Here is a 22,258-nt window from a genome sequence, read left to right as displayed (position 1 = left end):
TGGTTTTGTCTTTGAGGAGCTTTCTCTTTCATTCTCTACTTCTCCGTTTAATTAGTAGCAGTAGAGGGCCGGCAGTGAGCTTTTAGAAAGGCAGTGAGATACACATTCCCAAACAAAGGGGCAGGAGTATTGTGGGGGGTAAAGACGGCTGCCTCTCATCTTAGGTCTTTTTTTTTTTTTTTAATTACATGATGACTCTTAAAATCCTGGAAAAAAAATGTTTTCTAAATGAGCATTTTGGGAAGTGCAAGTGGGTAAATGAATCACATGCATGTCAGTGTAGTTTGTGCTTTGTCTGCATTTACAGCTCGTGTCAGAATCGACCCAGAGCACCTTACCACTTTTGTCTAGGTGAGTTAATTCTGGTGATCTTGACTGGTGTCTAGGGTGAAACTGAAGGATGGAATGTAAACAGAATCGAGGTGTGTGTGTATGGGTGTGTATGTATGTGTATAGTATGACTGAATTCACTCCTTTATGTTGCTGGAGGGGGATTTGGGGCTGTATGGGGAATAGCAGGAGGTGATAGAGACATTATATTGATTGATTGAGCGATGGCCAAGTTGCTGGTACTGTTTTGTTCTACACACACTATATTCCAAAAGACAGGTCACAGCCATTTCAGCTTCTCCTACTAGGGGTGGGGAAGAAGTGCAAGGTGGTTCTGACGACGTCACGTGTGTGCTGTATTTGCTTTTTATGGGTGGTTTCATGCTGTCATGTCACCCTTCGGAAGATCAGGGATTGCCTTCATAGAATATTAACAAGAAATGGTTGAATTTGCAGAGCTTGCTTTGTCTTCCTGAATTAGCCTGTGTTAGAAAACAAGGGAAAGATTTGAGCATCTAAGAGCACCTAAGAGCCCAGTGGAACAAACGTCTTCCAAAGGCATGCATTTCAGCTCATACGGCGTTCAGTGGCCATCATCGCCCAGGAAGATACTTTGATTGCCAGGTGGAAGAGTCACCTGATAAACCTCTTAGCAAAGTAGGCATTCGTCCCTAGCAAATTTCATGGACGTACGTTTGTGTGTTCATTGGAGGTTGATGAAAAGCGTTATTGTGTGCGTGGCGGGCACTGAGTTGTGCCCTGTCACGGACAGGCTTTAGCTGTAGGTAGCGCTGGTGATGAAGCACTGCATTAACCCAGAAAGCCGCGGGATGCCAAGACAGAGGGCATTGTTCCTAGGTCTGTCCAGCTTGTCGAATGAAAGGGATTAAGTGCGGGCTTTGCTTGTGTGAGCGCATGTGCTGTTTATTTTTTGTTGTGCCTTCCTGGCCAGGGTTCCTCTGGTAAATTATGGTTCATATTCACCAGATCCAAATTAGGTCCATTTAGGTAATCAAATTTGAAATTGCTATCAGATGAAGGACTTTGGTGTTGGAGGGGTTAGCAAATTCACCAAATTTCTGACTCAGGGCCCAGCATCAGATTTGGTTGGAGTCAGAACAGTTTGGACTAGTTTCTGCATTTGGCTTAGTTCCTTGGTAGTTTTTTGTTTTTGCTTTTTGTTTTTGTTTATTTTTTGGCAAGCTGCAGCACATTTTGGCACAGTCTACTCGTGAATATTGCTGTTAACCTTCTGGAATATTTTATTACAACATAAAAATGTATTCTTTATTTATGGGATTTTCTGCTGAGTGAAAGTTTGATAGCTTTTTCCTTAGGTATGGCATTAAATTTTTTTTTGATGGTTAGAATGAGGCAGACGGCATAGAGATGAAGGCCAGCCTGACATGGGATGGTACGTTGCCTTCCCTCTTTATTTCATACAAACAAGGATATTCTCTGTGGCACTGTGTTTTAGGCCTTTATATGCTTACTGTCTCATTTAGTCCTCATAAAAACCCAGTGAGGTCTGCTGTGATTTACAGTTGAGGAGTGGAGGCTCAGAGAGGTGAAGTGACCTGCATAAGGACTCACAGAGAATAAGTTGTAGAGCCAGGATTTGAACCTAGTTTGAGTCTACAACCCTCATTTTTTAACATGCTCCCTCTCTTCCAAGTATCCTGAAAAGTCTTCAGAGCTAAATTATTTAGGATAAAGTAAGATAGACATGCGGAGAAGGCAATGACACCCCACTCCAGTACTCTTGCCTGGAAAATCCCATGGACGGAGGAGCCTGGAGGGCTGCAGTCCATGGGGTCGCTGAGGGTCGGACACGACTGAACGACTTCACTTTCACGAGCTGGAGAAGGAAATGGCAACCCACTCCAGTGTTCTTGCCTGGAGAATCCCAGGGACGGGGGAGCCTGGTGGGCTGCGTCTATGGGGTTGCACAGAGTTGGACATGACTGAAGTGACTTAGCAGCAAGATAGACATAAATGTCAGGGGTTGTAAACTGATGGCTTCCAGGTCAAAATTGTCCAGGGACCCTGCTTAGTGTTGTCCGTGTCGTGTTTTAAAGCCCAGGAATTTTCATGGAAAATGGTAAAACTCGGACTCACTGGAGCCGCATTCTCACCCGGCAGCAGTTAGTGGACCTGAGTTGTGGCTCTTAGGATCATGGCAGCTGTGGTGTGCTTGCCACAGTCTCCTCTGCTCCCTGTTGGCTTAGTCATCTTGCTCATTTGTGTATTACCCGCTTCACAACGTATAAGCTTGACCTTTGACATGGATATTGTCTTTTCTTTACTCCAAGGTGCTATCAGTTTTAAGACGTACTGCTATTTCATGCACCACTACAAAAAGAAAATTGCTTTCAAGCTGTGATATACTGTTGATTTCATGAAGCAACATTATTTTAGAGGTGTAAAATATGAAAACAAGGGTGTTTTAGAGATCCTGAATTACTCTAGTTGGAAGCCTGGGATAACCCTGGATCATCAATTTCAACATTCACCGCCCCTGCCCTGCCCTCCCCCGTCCCCCTTCAATCTGTGAACAGTTTTAAGTCAACTGCTAGTTAAATTTTTGCTCTTCTTTGAGAAAAGGGCTGGACTCAGAGGAAGGCTCTTAAGTGGGCATTAGCAGAGGAGAAACGGGAAGCCTGGGCCACCTGACTTAGCCAAGTGTGAGTAATTAAGAAGAACTGTTAATCGATAGAAGGTGGTCCATGTGTGTTTTCAAGAGGTTGCTGAAAGACCGCACAGGCCATCTTTGCAGCTGTGCGGAAACGGGCACAAGATTGCTTTCAGAAATCAGTTTGGGTATACTGTCTGGATCTGAAGGACGTTGTGAGAGGCTGGGTCCCCAGGAATGTAAGCCTTGCCCTTCATCCCAACTCCAAGTGCCTGAGTCAGGCCTAGCCCTGCTGGTCGACGAGCTCTCTGCCCAGGACATGGGCTATCCCGTTTACACCTGTGTCCTTACCGCTGGCATTTGAGAAAGAAACCTTAAAAAAGAATGGGTTTTGTGGTGACATTTGAAAGCAATTTGAAAACATATATGTATATATAAAATTAAATATAATATTAAATAAATATATATTCTTTAATATAATATTAAATAAATAGTATATATATGAAATATAATATATTTTTGTTCAATATAACGCATTGTTTTAAATTCTCTCTGTAGGTTTTTCTTTGCTTCCAGGAGTCTGTAGAATTTGCAAGCAATTGACATTTTAATGTATATTCTGTTTTAGTTTTCTTGAATGTTTATTATGTCATCACTGAAAAGTAGTGTCCTTAAGGAATAACTTTTTTGGTCAAAAGCATAAAGAGAAGGGTAAATGAGAGTCCTCAGATGATTGCAATTTCTTTCCCATGCAGAATGCAAATTTAATTTTATTTTAAAATTTTATTATGTATTTTTGGCCTTGCTACATGGCTTGCCGAATCTTAGTTCCCCGACCGTGGGTCGAACCTGTGTCCCCTGCAGTGGAAGCTTGGATCCTAGTTACTGGACCACCAGGAAATTCCCAGGATGCAACTTAAAGGAAGTGGTTGAACGGGGCCCGGCATCTTTGTTTTCAGTGCAGTGAGTGCCCACATCCCCAGGAACCTTCCTTGGAAAGCTGTTTGGGGATTCTGGGAGCATCAATATGTTTGATACACCTCAGGAAAAACATGAAATATCTCAAGGAAGAAATCCTTGATGTTAAGAATGGTTTTAGAACTGTATCACAGCGGTACTTTTGAGTTCCTGCTAAACTGCTTCTGCATGCCCCCGAAGGGAAGAACCTTCTTGTTCATTGCTAATTAATAACCTTTCTGTGTTATGCAGTTATTTATATCATGGTAAAATGGCACCCCACTCCAGTACTCTTGCCTGGAAAATCCCATGGATGGAGGAGCCTGGTAGGCTGCAGTCCATGGGGTCACGAAGAGTAGGACACGACTGAGCGACTTCACTTTCACTTTTCACTTTCACGCATTGGAGAAGGAAATGGCAACCCACTCCAGTATTCTTGCCTGGAGAATCCCAGGGACAGGGGAGCCTGGTGGGCTGCTGTCTATGGGGTTGCACAGACTCGGACACGACTGAAGTGACTTAGCAGCAGCAGCAGCAAAAACATGATACTATGTGACTTATGGAAGAAACAAATTAATTCCTCTGTGGTAGATTGAGATCATATTAAATTTCTAATTTTGAGTTAAGACATTTAAGCCAGCTTTACTGCTGCTCTTAAATTTGGGGTCCTAGACAAGTAGCAGCAATCAAAAGAGACCCTAAGTTGAGTTTTTAAACTTTTTGATGCAATAGGTCTTTGCATAAGTGATTCTGTCTTACTGATACGTTTGTGAATTGGTAACAAAGCAGACTACACAGCCTTTTGACAGTCTATATAAAAGAGGATTAAAATAATGAATCAATCCTATAATAATGATAAGTGTCAGGGTTGTAGAATTAGTGCAGGGCATGAGAAGTGTGACAGTGTTACGTTCTGTTTTTATATTGTTTCTCTTCCAGGTCACAGTATAAGCAAATATATTTCATTTTCCAACTATAGGTGGCAATATTTGTACTGTTTCTGTTTAATGGTATTACTGTTGGCTTGGGAGTTGTTTGTTGGTGGAACATAGAAATGGGAGGATAATTTAGAGAGGAGGATAAAGAACCTAGGTTTAGAAAACAGTGTTTTCCCCAAAAGATCAGTTCTTTACTAAAAACAAAGTGATGTTTCTCACTGTGGGCAGTATCAGGAATCATCTGTTTTCTAGACGTTTCAAGGTTCCTCTTACCCAGAACATATTAACATTTGAGGGAAGCACAGGCGTTTGGATTTGGGGAAAAGCCTCCACAACATACGAATTGCACAGGAAAGATCTTTTGAGAGCCAGCCTCACATCCTTTCTTCTTGGGTGCATAAGGACTTCTGAATAATTCCATCTGAGTTGCACAGACCATTCCATAATGGCCATCACTGACTTTGAGAAGGAATTGATAATCGTCACGACTCCCGAGTATTGATTTGCTGGAGATATTCTTGGTTCCTGAGGCAAGAAGGAGGCTCAGGTTCTAGCAGAGAGAAAAGCAGTGAGTCAGGATCTGGGACATTTATTTCATGAAAATGTAAGATATCGTTATAATCATAAAACTTTGTTCTGAACCCATGTGGCCTGAATACTAACTTTATTTTAATAGTTTTAGGTGAGAAAAGCCATATTACATAAGCGCGTCTGGGGTAACAAATTTAAATTTGACACTTTAGTCGACTTTTTGTCCCTAATTTCAAAATCCCATATTGATTCAGAACTGGCCGAGTTTAATGGCGAGGGTATCAGATTCCCTTGCTGTCGTCAGACTCACTGCTTGGTGGCTTCTTGGCAGGCAGGCAAGCATCCAGCGAGAGGCTTCGTATTCTTTTTATGCCTCCTGCTCACTAGGAAGAAAGGGCCATTCAAAGGTGACTTCTTTTAGTGTAAAATGCTGCACGTGATGTGAGGTCTATCCTACGCAGAAGGACCTTGGCCGGGTTTGTAGGGTGGGCGGCCCCAAGAACGAAATGAACTTGCCCAGGGAACAGTCCCATTGCTGGTTAGGGTCGTGGCCCATCTCCTGGGACTCCTCAGGGCTTACCAGATACACTGTTCTTCCTTTGGAAAAGACCCTGATGCTGGGAAAGGTTGAAGGCTAAAGGAGAAGGGGGCCGTAGAGGATGAGATGGTTGGATGGCATCACCGACTCAGTGAGCAAACTCTAGAGGATGGTGAAGGACAGGGGAGCCTGGCATGCTGCAGGCCATGGGGTCGCAAAGAGTCAGACTTAAGCGATTCAACAACCACCACCAAGGATACCCTGCTGTGAAGTTTTGGTGGATCCTTGAGTTGCTCAGGTCACCTCCGTGGCCACTCCTGTCTTCCAGGTGGAGACGGTGTGTTCCATCTTCTGTGTGACTCGGTCCCTGCGGACCAAGGGAGCAGACTCGGGAGGGGATCCTGTGGAACAGCCACAAGGGCCTGAGATGTGCCTCTGGTGAATCTTTCGTGTGTGTGTGTGTGCACCTCTGATTCTTGGTCTCGCCTCTGTTCATCCAGTTCCCATGGTTTAATTTTACTTCCCTGTTCAGCCTCATTCAAGGCACGGCTCCTCCTGGCCTCCTCGGTGCCGTTCTGGGTCGCGCCTTGTGTCTTTTAAAGCACCTCATGAGGCTGGCCGTGCCCTTGTGGGTTGCTGTGGTGAGGAGGCGGCTGCAGTGAGAAAAGATGGACAGTGCACTCCCACCTGGCCAGAGGCCACTCGGAGTTGCCCCAGTTGAACATCTGTTTTAACGTTTTAAGCTTCAGAGTTAAACCGTTTCTTTGTGATCTGTGTTTCCAGTGTACATTTGGTCACCACATTAGATGTCATCAATGCGGGGACTCCGGGCAGATAGGCTTGGGTCCCAGGTAACCTGTGAGTGAGTGAAAGGCGTTCAGTCGTATCTGACCCTTTGCGACCCCTACAGTCCATGGGATTCTCCAGGCCAGAAGACCGGAGTGGGTAGCCTTTCCCTTCTCCAGGGAATCTTCCCAACCCAGGGATGGAACCCAGGTCTCCTGCATTGCGGGTGGATTCTTTACCAGCTGAGCCACCAGGGAAGTCCCCCCGCCAGGTAACATAGCAGAAGACAAACTCTCTACTAACTTTTCCTGTTGTTTAGCTGGAGATGTTTGCATCGAAAGTGTTAGTTTTATTTACATGTATTAGGTTTTGTTTTTTTTAGTGCTGGAAGACACTTCGGTTTTCCCAGAAAAATGAAAGCAAGCCTACACTGCTTAGAGACTTCTCGTGCTTTGTGAGCACTCACAAAGTGGGTGTGTGTGCATCCCGCTAAATTCAAAGCTCTGTGAGCTTACGACTCTCCCAGCTACCTTCAGCTCCAGAATGGGAATCAGTTAAGAATCGTGTGCTTTTTCTAAGCCTCCATTTTTTCTCTCTCAGTTCATCAGTGGTTTTATCTTCGGGTGTCATCAAAGCGCCAGCTTCAACTTAGGCAGTTTGGTTTGGAAACGGGAAGGAGTGTGGGTTTCTTTTCTTTCTTTCTTTTTTTTTTTAGGCAAAACTGAGAATCAGTTTGCTTCCTTTTATAGTTTCTTCGAATTCTTTTTGTGCTTTGTATGCTGTGTGTGATCATTGGAGGCGGCTGTGATTCCAGTCAGTCAGGTGGTTTTTAAACTTTGAACTGGCTGTGTCTCCTCCTTGCCCGTTAACTCCTGAGGATAAATGAACGTGGTTCTTGGATGGAGCTGTAACCCAGAGGGAGCTGAACTCTGTGCGTTCTGGAATATGTTTATGCTGATAATTAAGAAGTTGATATGGCCTGTGATGCCTGCCTTTGAAATAGGGGTCTTAATTGTCTGCGTGTTATTAGCAGAAGAGAACATTTAAGCTGGAGCTAAAAGCTTTTCCTTCTCTGCTGGGAGAAATGAGATGGAGAATGTTATTTATTGTGCAGCCACGAGGGTGGCAGAGGGGTGGGGAGAGACTGAAGAGTGTTTAATAACATGGAGATGTCAGTAATATAATAAGTGGAAAAAGTAGGTTACAGAACAGTGGGTGTGCTGTTTCTTCACAACAGTAGAATCCTATCGTGGTTTAAAGTGTTTATGCCGAGGAAACATGACCAGGAATGTAACCAACCCGTGATAGTGATGGCAGCTATCTGTGGGCAAAGGGATTGCCGTTACTTTTGGTTTTATTTCTTTGCTTGCTAAATGTTTTGTGTATTTCTACTACAAACTTTTTTTCCCCCCCTTTAATGTAAGAGTGAGTCTGAAAATGAGGTAGAAAGAAACCTCCCAAATGTAGATACCTCAAGCTTTGGGTAGATGGATAGTGTCTGATGTGGACACTTCGAGCCTTGGGCAGCTGGGCAGTGTCTGATGTGGACACTTCGAGCTTGGGCAGCTGGGCAGTGTCTGATGTGGACACTTCGAGCTTGGGCAGCTGGGCAGTGTCTGATGTGGACACTTCGAGCTTGGGCAGCTGGGCAGTGTCTGATGTGGACACTTCGAGCCTGGGCAGCTGGGTGGTGCTTGCTGGGCCGGGCATGCTCTGTCCGCAGCCCCCTTCGGGCTTTGGATCCGAGGACATGGAGGTCGTTGCGCTGCCAGCGGCGCCTCCTAGGAGCCTCGCACGGTGGGAAGCGGAGGGGAGAGGTAGAAGGTTGGTTATTTTTTCAGGAAAAGTGGATGTTGCATCCGATTCTTTTTTTCACCCAGCAATTTGCAAACCAGGTGTTTCAGTTTCTCTTGCTATGGACGTGTACGGCTTGCATTTTCATCCTTCAGGGTCTTGTGGTTGCTCAGAAGTTGTCTGAATCTTTAGTAGTGTTCTAACTTTCTCCTGTGCGCACTGTGAAAAGTGTGGCCTGTGATCAAACTCAAATTTGTTTCTATTTTGTTTTCTTGGGTTTTGAGTGAGAGGTCTTGTTGTTACGTAATTGCTGCATTGAGGTGTTATCTAAATTGAGCGTTTAGATATCAAAGTGATAACTACACATAGCCATAGTCTTAGGCAAAAATAATAGAGTGGCCGGAAGCTCTTCTCTGTTTGCCTTCAAGCTGAGTAATGTCCCTCAAGTGTCAGTGCTTCCCAGGATATGTTTCATGGTGGTTCCTTCCCGAACAGCAGGACGGGGTTGGCCAGTGCCATGTAACAGCGAACCTGGGATATGTCTTTATCCCCCCTCCCCATGAGGCCTTTAGTATTTCTGAAATAAGGATGCGTCTTCCAGTTGATAAGTGTGTTTCGTGTGGTAGTAGGTCCTTCACTAGCTTATCTCCCTTGCATCCCTCATCCTCTCCAAAGTCGAAGTTGGCCAACCTTGTGTGTGATAGTAGATTCTTGGTGGTTGTCAGGGCAACTGCAGCCTTAATCTCTCTTGTTCGGTTATGATGTGTCTGTTAAGAAGCTCCCACCTGGACCGAAGGACGCGTGCCGGCTCAGTGACTCGTCAGGGAATCAAGTCTGTTTTTCACTGCTCCTCTGGCTACAGTCTGGCCGGGTTCAGAGCCTTTGTTGGTCTGAGGTTGGCTGCCAGTGGCAGTTAGAGCTTTGTTCTCTTTTTCTACTTGCAGAGGGAAGATAATCACCTCCTGTGGCTTTCTGCTTAAGATTAAGAAAATCTCGTTCCCATAATCAGCCAGGAAATCTCCCGTTGTGTCTCCCTGGCCCACAGAAGCTGAGATCTGCGCATCCCTCAGCCAGCCAGTGGGAAGGAGGGGGTGGGATTACCTTTATTGCCTTACTGGTCCTGCCCTTGCCGTGATGGCCCACAGTGCACCTGTTGGATAGCATCCACCTTCAGAAATGTCCATGGCCTCATGGAATTGCACGCTCCCTTTCCCCAGAGAGGCGGCCCAAGTATTCATTTAAGTGTTGCAGAGATCCCTGGGTGATACCCTGCCACTTCTCTCCACCTGAAAGTTTTTGTTTTTTTTTTAATGTCTAGTGACTCTGACGTAGTTGGTCACTAGATCCATCCAGCCTCCGGCAGCGAAGAAGGAACAAGATTTTACAATAAACCTCCCATTTGGAGAGGGAGCAAATAAGGAATCTCAGGGTATGGTTGCTGGTGGAACAGAAGTAGCAAGGAGCTCTTTCGTTGCTCAGCCAGTCCCGCCGCTTCCGGCTCTGCTGTTGTGTGTCCACTGTGAGGTTCTTCCTCGACCCCTATGTCCTGCAGCTGTACCTGGACAGATGGGAACCAGCAGAGCCCCCTCCTCTGGGGCCCTGCTTGGGTGTGAGCTTGGGACTTCAGAGTGGTATGTCTGGGGGTTCAACAGATGAAGGCTAGTATCAGTTGAGTGGAATACTTGGCAGTATTGCTCCCATGAAAACTTAGATTCCAGGTTTTTTTTTGTTTTTTTGTTTTTTTGCTTCTAGTCGATTCCACGGGCTGGTAAATGACAGCCAGTGATCTTATCCAGATGAAGTCTATGCTTTGGGAATTTCTGTGTCTTAGTGACAGGTCTCTATGCCCTGCTCATCCCATCGCTTCTGCCTCGAGGTGATTTGAAAAATAGTCTTGAATGAAGAGGCACCAAGTTTGGGTAACAGAGAGCAGGGCACTTGAACTCACTTTGCTCAGAAAACCTTCTCTGGACTGGGATCGTGGGGCCCACAGGCCCTCTGCCTGCCCTGGCCCTCTTTGGACACCACGGGCCCTCTGCCTGCCCTGGCCCTCTTTGGACACCACGGGCCCTCTGCTGCCCTGGCCCTCTTTGGACACCACAGGCCCTCTCCCTGCCCTGGCCCTCTTTGGACACCACGGGCCCTCTGCCTGCCCTGGCCCTCTTTGGACACCACGGGCCCTCTGCCTGCCCTGGCCCTCTTTGGACACCACGGGCCCTCTGCTGCCCTGGCCCTCTTTGGACACCACAGGCCCTCTCCCTGCCCTGGCCCTCTTTGGACACCACGGGCCCTCTGCTGCCCTCTTTGGACACCACGGGCCCTCTGCTGCCCTCTTTGGATATTCCGGTTTTGTTCATAGTGCACTTTGTATCACAAAATGTCTGACAGTTGGGGACGCTTGATTATAAGCAACAGCGACGCACTCTGATGAATTTGAGCAGAACGGGATTTACTGAAGGCGTTTTGCATAGCCCAGAAGTACCTGTCAAGCTGGAGAGTCAGGCCTGGGCAGTGGTCAAGGACGAAGGGAAGCTGGACACACAGAATCGCAGCCAGAGAGCCCACAGGGAGCATCCGACGGGGCCCCAGGGACCCTGGGCACTGCACGCCGCCTCCCACACTGTCCCCATCCCACTTGGCTGCTGCGTGGCGGGGCGCCTCTCGCTGTAACTGCCTCAGCCCTCCTGTTTCCTACTTGTGGTGGGCATCCTCCCAGCCACTCTCAGGCTCAGTGATTCCATAGGCAGAGTCCCAAGACCCGGAAATGGGTCCACTGACAACGTTAGAGTTGGTTGCAGCAAAAGGATAGGAAAGCGAAATCACTAAAGGAATAGAGGTGCCCGGAGTGACATCGGAGATCAGCGGGGAGCTTCCGGGAGGCCTCCTCCAGGGCGTCAGCAGGGCGTGCTCCATTCCTCTGGCCACTGCTGGGACCACGTGGAGGAGGTGCTGTCTCCCAGGGCGTTCGTTAGAGACCCAGTCAGTGCCCAAGCCTTTTGTTGGGAACGGATTGTCAGTGCCCCCTGCCTACTGCTACTGCTACGTCACTTCAGTCGTGTCCGACTCTGTGCAACCCCATAGATGGCAGCCCACCAGGCTCCCCCGTCCCTGGGATTCTCCAGGCAAGAACACTGGAGTGGGTTGCCATTTCCTTCTCCAATGCATGAAAGTGAAAAGTCAAAGTGAAGTCGCTCAGTCGTATCTGACTCTTAGCAACCCCATGGACTGCAGCCTTCCAGGCTCCTCCGTCCATAGGATTTTCCAGGCAAGAGTTCTGGAGTGGGGTGCCATTGCCCCCTGCCTACTACCTACTAAAATTCTAGCTCCCGGGAGGAGGGCAGGTGTTGGCATAGACAGTCTGGGCACCCTTCACCACTGAGGGCACATTTGTGTTAGTGGACAGAGCTGTGTGCATTCAAGTTCCCAGAAGCCAGCCCACAGCCAGTCTTGCAGGCACACTTGGGAAGGACAGCAGCCTCAGGCCCGCTCCACTGCCTCTTTTCTGCCCACTCTGCCTTGTGTCTCTGGTGGGAAAACTCCAGCAGGAGCCTCTGATTGGGCTCACCACCTCACTGCTGGGGGGCCTGTTTCCTCCCTCTTAGACTTTTGGTTTCTGCTGTGGGGGATGGCCCCAGCTGGCCCCGGAACTTGCGCCGTGGGAATCCCCAAACACAGGAAGTGGTTTCTGATGCTGGGAAGTGCAGTGTTCCTCCTCCCAGAGTCAGAGCTTCGGTGGGGGGTGAGGCAGAGTGGCCTGAGCCTCTGCCATGTGGCCATGAGGGAGAAGCTCTGATGCGTTTTTGCAAATTTCATGTCCTTGAAGGGGGCAGAGTGCCCCCCCAACCCTGTGCCGTGGAGGGGTCCATGCTCGCCAAGAACCCACAGTACGACAGGGGTTCAGTGGAGACCTGAGTGAGGGGTTGATGGCTACTCAAGGTTTGGGGACAGAATATTCCAGACCAGGGAGACAGGATGGGTGGATAGCAGACACAGAGGCTTGAGGAGCAGAGAGAGAAGCAGGGTGCCTGGGGCATGTGGGGCGGGGGTGTGGACAGAGGCCACAGGGGCTGATTTGGGGGGCTGGGTTTTTCTCAGCAGAGTTGCAGAGCCATTGGAGGGTTTTAAGCAGAGGAGTAGCAGGATCTAATTTGTGAAGTGCCTCTAGGGAGAAAGGATTGTTGTGGGAAGGACATGAAAGAAAACAGGGAGACCAGTCCAGAAACTCCAGTACTGGTTGGCTGGTCGGGAGGTGATGGTTGGCTGGGGTGTGAGGAAGGGCATGGTGCTGTGTGGTGAGGTGGATGGGTTTGGTGTGTATTTTGGAGGAAGTGCCTGGGTCTTGATAGATGTATATGGAGTTACCACCCAGGGTTTTGGTGTGAGCAGTTAGGTGGTCAGTTACCTAATAATAAGGGGAAAAGGGGAGATCCAAAGGTGTGTTTTGATTAGGTTAAGAGTAATATAACTGCTCGGGCTTCCCTGGTGACTCAGTGGCAAAGAATCTGCCTGCCAGTGTAGGAGAAGCAGGAGGCAAGAGTTCGATTGCTGGGTCAGGAAGATCCCTTGGAGAAAGAAATGGCAACCTACTCCAGTATTCTTGCTTGAGAAATCCCAAGGGCAGAGGAACCTGGGGTGCTGCAGTCCATGGGGTTGCAAAGAGTCAGACATGACTGAGCACGCACGCACTCTTAAGGGGATAAGACCAGAATGGACTCAATACACCAGCAATATCCTCCTGCCCAGAGAAGGCCAAATCATCGTGTGCCTGGTGATGTGAACAGAAGTTTCTGTCTGCAGTTGAAAAGGTGTTGGAGACATGAGTTGAGACATCAAATATGACGTAGCAGAGCTGCGTGGAACTCCAAGGAACCAGCTTGGTGGCAAGGAGCACCATTGGATGTAGACCTAGTTTTACACTTGCATTAATGAAATATCAACCGAAGAATTTGAGTCAGCAAAGAAAGGGGCTTTGAAAATGTTTTACCTTTTGAACTGAACATCAAGCGTGAGAAGTACTGTTCTGATGAGTTCACAGTTCATGTTTTTGGATTCTCAGACCTTATTTCTCCACTCGAAGCCCTTGTATAGTCTTAGATTTTGTATATTGTTCTTTCATAACAAGCACTTGTCTTGTTAGAGTGAGGCTGGTCTTAGGACACAAAAAGATTAATAATTGCAGGAAGGGGCAGGAGTGACCCATAATGGACAATTTGATGAATGGGATGAGGTGGGTTGGTAAGTCCCAATGTTGGTAATATCCTGTTGCTCCAGGGAGGAGGGACTTCCCAGGTTCCGAATCTTTTTTTTGTTTGTTTTTTTAAATAATTAAAAAAAACTGAAGTATAGGAAGTTCCCTGGCGGTCCAGTGGTCAGGATTCCACACTCTCACAGCTGAATGCCTGGGTCTAGTCCCTGGTCGGGGAACTAAGATCGCATATGCCACAAGTCCTGGGGTGCAGCCCAAAAAAAAATTGAAGTATAGTTAATTTACAATATTGTTAGTTTCAAGTGTACATCAAAAGTGATTTAGTTATACATACATATATATGTATGTATATATACTCTTTCGGATTTTTTTCAATTATAGTTTATTACAAGATATTGAGCATAGTTCCTTATGCTATACAGTAGGTCTTTGTTGTTTATCTATTTTATATCTAGTAATGTGTATCTGTTAATCCCAAACTCCTGCTTTATCTCAGTTTCCCAGTCTTGTGGTGATTTTAATACCTGGGCAACAGGACATTGTACTTCTTTGCCAGGTGACCTTAATTCTGCAAAGTGACGGTTTCAAGCAGATTTTCTGGTCTGGGCAATGGCGGTTTCAAGGATTCCTTTGGCCTTTAAGAAATCTGTGGAAAGTAAAAACCAGTGTAAAATGATCCAAAGTGCCCTTCTTCTTTGGAATGTATTTGTATTTTGAGGGGGCTTGGAGAAGCAGGAGATCTTTTCACTTGGAATTTTAGGGAAGGAGGATGGTTAAGAAGAAAATCTGAAGTAATGGTATAGACTAGGAAAAAGGAGGGGAGGTCTGTATGGCATGAACAAATAAGTGTTTTGTTTTTTGGACTGGCTGATCTGATGAGATTGTCCAGTCTGAGGTTCTGGCTTGCATGGAGCGGACACGCACGAGACCTGATGTTGTGCTGGGGACCGAGATGGTCAGTGACACACAGCGCCCGCTCCGAGGGAGGGCCTGATGTACTTGAGACGGGCACGTCAGCAGCAGCCACTTGCGGTCAGCGCGGTAGTAGCGATAACTATATAGGAGGGCAGTTGAGTCTGGGCTATGAAGGCGGGTGGAAAAACTGGTGTAGGTTTTGAACAGTGACATCTAAGCTGAGTTTTAGATTAAAATAAGCCAGTAGTTAAAAGTTGGGAACTTTTCCTGTGCTGGGTGCTGATGCGTATATCTGACAAAAACTAACTTGCAAAATCTTCACAACAGCTCTTGAAGGTGGGTATTTTGTCAATTCTTTTTTTTTTTTTTTAATATTTACTTATTTATTTGGCCATGCAGGCTCTTAGGTGTGGCATGTGGGATCTAGTTCCCTGACCAGGGTTTGAACTTGGGCCCCCTACATTGAGAGTGCAGAATCCTAGCCACTGGACCACCAGGGAAGTCCTGGAGGTAGGTACTTTATCGCCATCTCACAGGTGGGCAAACTGAGGCACAGAGAGGTTAGCTAACTTACTCGAGGGCCACAGAGCTAGGAAGCGGCAGAGCCAGGACTTGAACCGCGGCAGTCGGGCTCCAGAGCCTGTGGGTGGGACCAGCACCTGGCGGTGTCTCAGGCCAGGTCTCCAGGGAGTGGAGAGGGGCCACCCCCGAGGCCCGAGTGGCCAGAGTCACAGGAGGAGGTGGTGATCTGTGAACAGCCTTGTGGACCTTGTCAGGGAACCGGGACTTTATCCTGAGGCACCGTGCGAGCTTGTGTAGAGCTGTGCTTTGCTCATGCGCACCTCGCAGCCGGCAGAGAACGGACAGGGAGGTGGATCACGGTGGGCGGTCCCGTAGCTGGCTGGGCAGAGCCGGTGGCCGTGGCCTTGGGACTGACCACGCAGGGGTGCAGGAGGCAGAGAGTAAATGCCAGAGGCACATGGAAGGCAGAAGGCGCTGGATGTGGCTACTCACCAATTGGACTAGGAAAAGGGAAGACTCTAGAATAACCATCACCGCCCCCCCCTCCCCCCCCCCAGATTTGTTTCAGGTGATACTGGATGGGAGGGAGAAATCCTTTTTTAAATTATTTACTAAATACCAGGTACAGTGGTTTTAAACTGGGTGGTAAGCCCCCCTGACCCCCCAGAACCTTTGGCAGTACCTGGAGAGGCTTTTGGTGGTTAAAACTTGGGAGATGCTCCTGGCATCCATGGGTAAGGCCAGGGACGATGCTAAACATCCTACAAAGCACAGGAAGGCCCCCACGATAAAAACTTAGCAGGCCCCACGGCCAGTAGTGCCAGGTTGCAGAAACCCTGCTCCAGTGTGTACCAGTTTTACACGATTATCTAATTTAATCCATCCACCAAACACGTGGGCTTCCTAAATACTCTTTTTCATGTTTTTCAGACGAGATAAGCAAAGCTTAGCAAGCATGGGTGGCTTGACCAAAGCCCCAGGGCCTCGTGAGGGCCAGAGTCGGAATTTGAACCTGGGTCTTCGGCGTCCCGGCGGAGACGTGCCCTTTTCAGTTCGCCTGCGGTTTTGTTCCTCGCGAGGCTGTAGAGGAAGAGGCACACACTGAATTGTGGGGCTCTTTTTTTCTGTCGTGTTGGCTCCAGACTGGAGCAGGCAGGAAGGAAGGTGGTTATTTATACTCAGCTCTGCATAGGATCGAATTTTCCAGTCCTGAAGGTCTTACAGCGGGGAGTTCACAGGAGTTACTGTCTGGATGTTGGCTTTTCTCCTGCAGATATTCACATGCACCATCTTTGCCTTTTAAAAACACTGCTGTTAAATTCAGGTAAAATGGGAAAATGATAACTTCCCATTTATTTATAAATTCCTGTTTCTTCCCTGTGCATATTAACTATTGCAGCTTCTCAGTGATTTAATTATGGAGTATCCCTTGGAGGAGGAGTTGGGAGGGTCATTCATGACCACTTTGGGTTTAGAGGTAGCAGAACTATTAAAAACACCTTGATTTGCTAGAGGTAAGGAGGCCTTCTGAGAATCAGTCAGTTTTAGTGTGGTCTGAACTGACTAGAGGGCTTTCTGTAGTTCAGAGAGAGTGGCACTTCGATATCTGTCTGCTTTTTAATGGTGGCTCTCTGGTCTCCCGGCAGCCCTCCTTGGTGGCCTGAGATGATAGAGCCCCAGGGACAGAGTTTTCGCAGTCAAACTGTCTAACGCCAGGGCTTTTCAAGGTTGTGCATTTTAAGGTCTTTGGGTGGTGAGCTGAATGAGGCTGCCCTGCTGAGCCCAAGATAGATGTGTGTGGGCCTGATTCCTCCATGTGGACCCCAATCCTGTTAACATTTGTGTCCGGCCTCATAGCACCCAGTGCCTGAGCTGCCGGGCCCATCCGGTCAGTGTGCACTTTCTGTCCTGTATCCCTCGGAGCTGTTGTCCTGAAAGATGCTGGGGCTCCCGCATCTGGGCAGTGCTTCTCTGGGCGATACCTGTTTGCTGCACCTTCCACTCTGATGCCAGTGCTGCTGGAAAGTAACCGCTTAGGAGTTTGGTGAGCCAACAGCAGGATCTTTAGCTTTCTGTTAGGAGAGTTCATGTATACATAGAAAATCAGAAAAAAAAAAAAAAAAAAATGGAGAAAAGGAGGACTTCAAACTTTACAGTGTGCTGGTTGCTGGCCTGGTTTATACTGCATACAACACTGAACTTGAATGTGGTATTTCCTTTTCAGATTCCTTGTGTAGATTCATTCCTATAACACAGAAGTAGTCATAGAACATTTTGACAGAGAAATGGCAGGGGTAATCAATGAAAAGAGCACTTCTAAATTAAGCCCAGTATTGAAGAATAATCACAAAAATATCATGATATATTCACTGATTCAATGCAGTTCAGTCGCTCAGTCGTGTCTGACTCTTTGAGACCCCGTGGATTGCAGAATGCCAAGTTTCCCTGTCCATCACCAACTCCCAGAACTTACTCAAACTCATGTCTATCGAGTCGGTGATGCCATCCAACCATCTCATGCTCTGTCATCCCCTTCTCCTCCCGCCTTCAATCGTTCCCAGCATCAGGGTCTTTTCCAAGGAGTCAGTTCTTTGCATCAGGTGGTCAAAGTATTGGAATTTCAGCTTTAGCATCAGCCTTTCCAATGAATATTCAGGACTGATTTCCTTTAGGATGGACTGGTTTGATCTCCTTGCAGTCCAAGGGACTCGCAAGAGTCTTCTCCAACACCATAGTTCAAAAGCATCAATTCTTCAGCACTCAGCTTTCTTTATTGCCCAACTCTCACATCCGTACATGACTACTGGAAAAACCATCCATAGCTTTGACTAGACGGACCTTTGTTGATAAAGTAATGTCTCTGCTTTTTATATGCTGTCTAGGTTGCTTGTAGCTTTTCTTCCAAGGAGCAAGTGTCTTTTAATTTCATGGCTGCAGGCACCATCTGCAGTGAGTTTGGACCCCCCGCCCCCGTCAAATAAAAGTCTCTCACTGTTTCCATTGTTTCCCCATCTATTTGCCATGAAGTGATGGGACTGGATGCCATGATCTTAGTTTTTTGAATGTTGAGTTTTAAGCCAGCTTTTTCACTCTCCTCTTTCACTTATATTTCACTATATTAATGTTGCTGCTGCTGCTGCTGCTAAGTCGCTTCAGTCGCGTCTGACTCTGTGCGACCCCATAGACGGCAGCCCACCAGGCTCCCCCATCCCTGGGATTCTCCAGGCAAGAACACTGGAGCGGGTTGCCATTTCTTTCTCCAATGCATGAAAGTGAAAAGTGAAACTGATGTCGCTCAGTCGTGTCCGACTCTCAGTGACCCCATGGACTACAGCCTACCAGCCTCCTCCGTCCATGGGATTTTCCAGGCAAGAGTACTGGAGTGGGGTGCCATTGCCTTCTCCAATATTAATGTTACTGTTACTCATTGCTTACCTGATTTAGCTTAGGTGGTTTTTTTCCTGTTTCAAAATTTCCTGATGAGAAATACCTTATTCTAATATTGCTTGCCTTAGGCAGGACAGTTAATCATGGGTTTCCTTTTCTGCAGTGGGAAGACAGCAGGCAAAAATTATATAGTGTTTTTTTTTTTTTTTTTTTTTTTTTAGGCCTGAATAAAGTACACACTCCTGAGAGAGAGAACATCAGTGAGGATTTCATGGGTTGACTTAAATTATTTTTATTATAATGTTTCTTAAAATATATCCAAACATTAAAGGAGGAATGAACGTGTTTATAGTGCCTAAATCACCATAACTACCTGTAACCAACACACAGGTTCATTACAGATCCGATTCCCGACCTAATTCAATTGAGATTTTTGTTCAGTCACTAAGTCATGTCTGACTCTTTGCAACCCCATGGAGTGTAGCATGCCAGGCTCCTCTGTCCTTCACTATCTCCTGGGGTCTGCTCAAATTCATGTCCATTGAGTTGGAGATGCTGTCTAACCATCGCATCCTCTGCTGCCCACTTCTCCTTTGCCTTCAGTCTTTCCCAACATCAGGGTCTTTTCCAATGAGTTGGTTCTTTGCCTCAGGTGGCCAAAGTATTGGAGCTTCAGCATCTATCCTTCCAATGAGTATTCAGGGTTGATTTCCTTTAGGATGGACTGGTTTGATCCCCTGGCAGTCCAAGGGACTCTCAGGAGTCTTCAAATTAACTTCCTGATTTAAATTTTTTTTGTATTTTTTTGGCCACGCCACATGGCATGTGGTATCTTTAGGTCCCCAACCAGGGATGGAAGCCATGCCCCCTTGGGTGGACGTGCAGAGTGGTAGCCACTGGGCTGCCAGGGATGCCCGACTGCATGGTTTTGAAGGCGGCAGGTGGTGCTGATTTACTAAAGCCACAGCCGTCGTCTGTGGATGTCCTGGCTGCCGGACAGGTTTCCTCCTGACCCACCGTGTGCTGGGTGATGGTTACTCACTCTGTCTTCCTTTGTTCCCATTATTCAGACTTTTCTTGTACCATGTGCTGTTAGCACACAGGGACACCAGTGACCTGAAATCTTGTTATCTGGAGACATAGAGGCATTACCGATGCCCTCTTGATTGTGAAGACAAGACTGGTTTTAGCCCCGGAAGTCATGGTGAGCCCTCCATTACTTAATGTGGCCATGTCGATGGTCTTGAATGTATTTGTATTAATACATTAAGATCGTCATGGCCTGAGGCTTCCTGGACCAGAAGTAGTCCTCACTCTTCACCCTGCAGGGATGGTTACTGTGGTGGGTGGTGGAGCCTCTTTGGACAGCCAGTGTATTTTGCCCGTCAGCTCTGCCATCAGACAACTGTGATGCATCAGGACACAGATGGTTCACACCTGGCCCAGTGACCACCCACACTGAGAACGTCGACCGTCCAACGCATCCAGTGCCGCGGTTGCTGTTTGGTCTCGCACCCATCTCGTCTTTAGCTTCGTACTGAACATTTCCCTGCTTAAAGAACACAAGTCAGTCAGGCTCTAATCTTTCCATTCCTTAGCAACCCGCTTTCCATTGCCACCATCAGATGATCGTGCTGATTTTCCGAGCAATAAATGCTTTTGTTGTCTTGTTTTCAGGGTGAACAAAACTTTTTTTTTTTTTTTTGGGGGGGGGGGGTTTCGAGTCCCTGACGAGGAAGGCAACACTTGGGGTTGACTCTGCTCCATGTCGAGTGGGTGCTCAGCGAAACACTGGTAGTTGTACTTCTCTAAAGTTGTACTTATACCTTAGGATTCTTGCCTTTAAAAAAATGCCTTTCTCCCTTTGGTTATCTTAGCCGGGGATGACAATAAAACAAGGAGCGACTTATTTGAACAGCATTGGACATTGGCTGTCCAAATGAGCATTGCATTTCGAGGTGGTTTCTTGGGAGGCCTTGCCTCTACTCTTCATGAGGTAACTACAGATCCGTGAAATCCTTGGTAATCCTTTGAGTTGTTGTTCAGTCACTCAGTCATGTCCAACTCTTTGCGACCCTATGGACTGCAGCACACCAGGCTTTACTGTCCTTCACCATCTCCCAGAGTTTGCTTAAACTCACGTCCATTGAGTTGGTGATGCCATCCAACCATCTTCTCCTATGTCATCCCCTTCTCCTCCTGCCTTCAATCTTTTCCAGCATCAGGGTCTTTTCTAATGAGTTGGCTCTTTGCATCAGGTGGCCAAAGTATTGGAGCTTCAGCATCAGTCCTTCCAATGAATATTGAGGGTTGATTTCCTTTAGGATGGAATGGTTGGATCTCCTTGCTGTCCAAGGGACTCTCAATAGTCTTCTCCAATACCACAGTTCGAAAGCATCAGTTCTTTGGCGCTCAGCCTTCTTTATAGTCTGACTCTCGCATCGAAACATGACTACTGGATAAACCACAGCTTTGACTATATGGACCTTTGTCGGCAAAGTAATGTCTCTGCTTTTTAATATGCTGTCTAGGTTGGTCACAATCCTTACTCTATCAAAACTGCCTTCTCAGCCAGGTTACTAGCCATCTCAGCCTCCTTACCTTGTAACAATACTTTATTTAAATAATCTTAACTGGCTTGAAGACTCATCTTAGTTAGGATGGCTGACTCTGAAGCTGTTTCTAGAAGTTAAGTTTGTCCTCCGGGAAGACGCACTTACCAACCACTCAGGGTGTCGGATGTAATGGGCCTTGTGGGCCTCAGTGGCAGCTCCTCCCGTAGAGAACGTGGGACTCCAGGTGTGGACCGCTGACTGACTGTCAAATAGCGCTGAGGGCCCCACGGCGGCTGTGCCGGCATGCCACACTTCTTAGTGCCACAGCCAAAGAGCTGGCCACGTTCTTTCCCTGGTGGCTCAGACAGCAAAGAGTGTCCTCAGTGCGGGACACCCGGGTTCAGTCCCTGGGAAATGGCAACTCCAGTGTCCTTGCCTGGAAAATCCCACGGATGGAGGAGCCTAGCAGGCTACAGTCCACGGGGTTGCAAAGAGTCAGACACGACTGAGCGGCTTCACTTGCATTTATTATTTATACCTGTAGAATAAGAGTCAGGAGAGGAGCTTGGTAAATCTTACTCTCCGTTAAGAAAAGTGAAAGAGGAGAAATTACTGGTGGGTTTTTATGCAGTAGAAATACATACACATTTTCTTAATGTTTTCCCCTTGTAGTCGCTTCGGTTACTTGTCCCTTTCCTGTTGCACCTGACATTTCTTGAAGCCTTTTGGGAATCCTTTTTCAGAGCCTCCATTTTCATAGAAGTTAGGAGGTTCTGGGTTTTACTTCTGACAGTGATTGCTAGATACTAGGAAATCAGTGGCTGAGAGAGCGTTTTCTCCCCAAATGCTGCAGATTGTTTGGGGGTTGTGTTTATTTTGGGGGGCGGTTTGTGAACTTAGATCCCCTTTTACACACCCACAAGTGAGTGTGAAAGTACAAGGTGTAAGTCAGAGCCTGTCATCTTTAAATGCTTTTCTAACACGCTTATCAATTGAAACACTCAGGCCCGTGCTCTGAAAGTGAATGCTCAAGTCTAAGTGCATTTTGGTTTCTGCCAAGAACGAACACGTGCAGATCCAGTGAGAAGCTGGCAGAACACAGCGTAGCTCCTGGGAAGCAGATTGATGGTGGCGGATGGTGCTGCTGGATTACGGTTCCTATCGGGC

The 22,258-nt window shown here is 47.2% G+C and overlaps 1 protein-coding gene, 1 long non-coding RNA gene and 1 other non-coding gene across 5 annotated transcripts in view; 2 read left to right on the top strand and 1 right to left on the bottom strand.

The window, feature by feature from the left end:
- The window catches only part of NEDD4L (NEDD4 like E3 ubiquitin protein ligase), a 379,669-nt gene that overhangs the window by 1,945 nt on the left and 355,466 nt on the right, over nt 1–22,258 (top strand). The window lies entirely within an intron of this gene.
- On the bottom strand, nt 15,055–15,127 carry TRNAE-CUC. Its single transcript has one exon. It is a non-coding gene; the product is annotated as a tRNA-Glu (tRNA).
- LOC123331123 lies at nt 19,307–20,207 on the top strand. The gene is made up of 2 exons (XR_006547593.2): nt 19,307–19,740; nt 19,926–20,207. It is a non-coding gene; the product is annotated as an uncharacterized LOC123331123 (long non-coding RNA).

The sequence above is a fragment of the Bubalus bubalis genome, chromosome 22 (genome assembly GCF_019923935.1).
Source record: "Bubalus bubalis isolate 160015118507 breed Murrah chromosome 22, NDDB_SH_1, whole genome shotgun sequence".
Lineage (NCBI taxonomy): Eukaryota > Metazoa > Chordata > Mammalia > Artiodactyla > Bovidae > Bubalus > Bubalus bubalis.
Note: the sequence above shows the minus strand (reverse complement) of the source record. Positions and strands in the feature narration are given on the sequence as shown.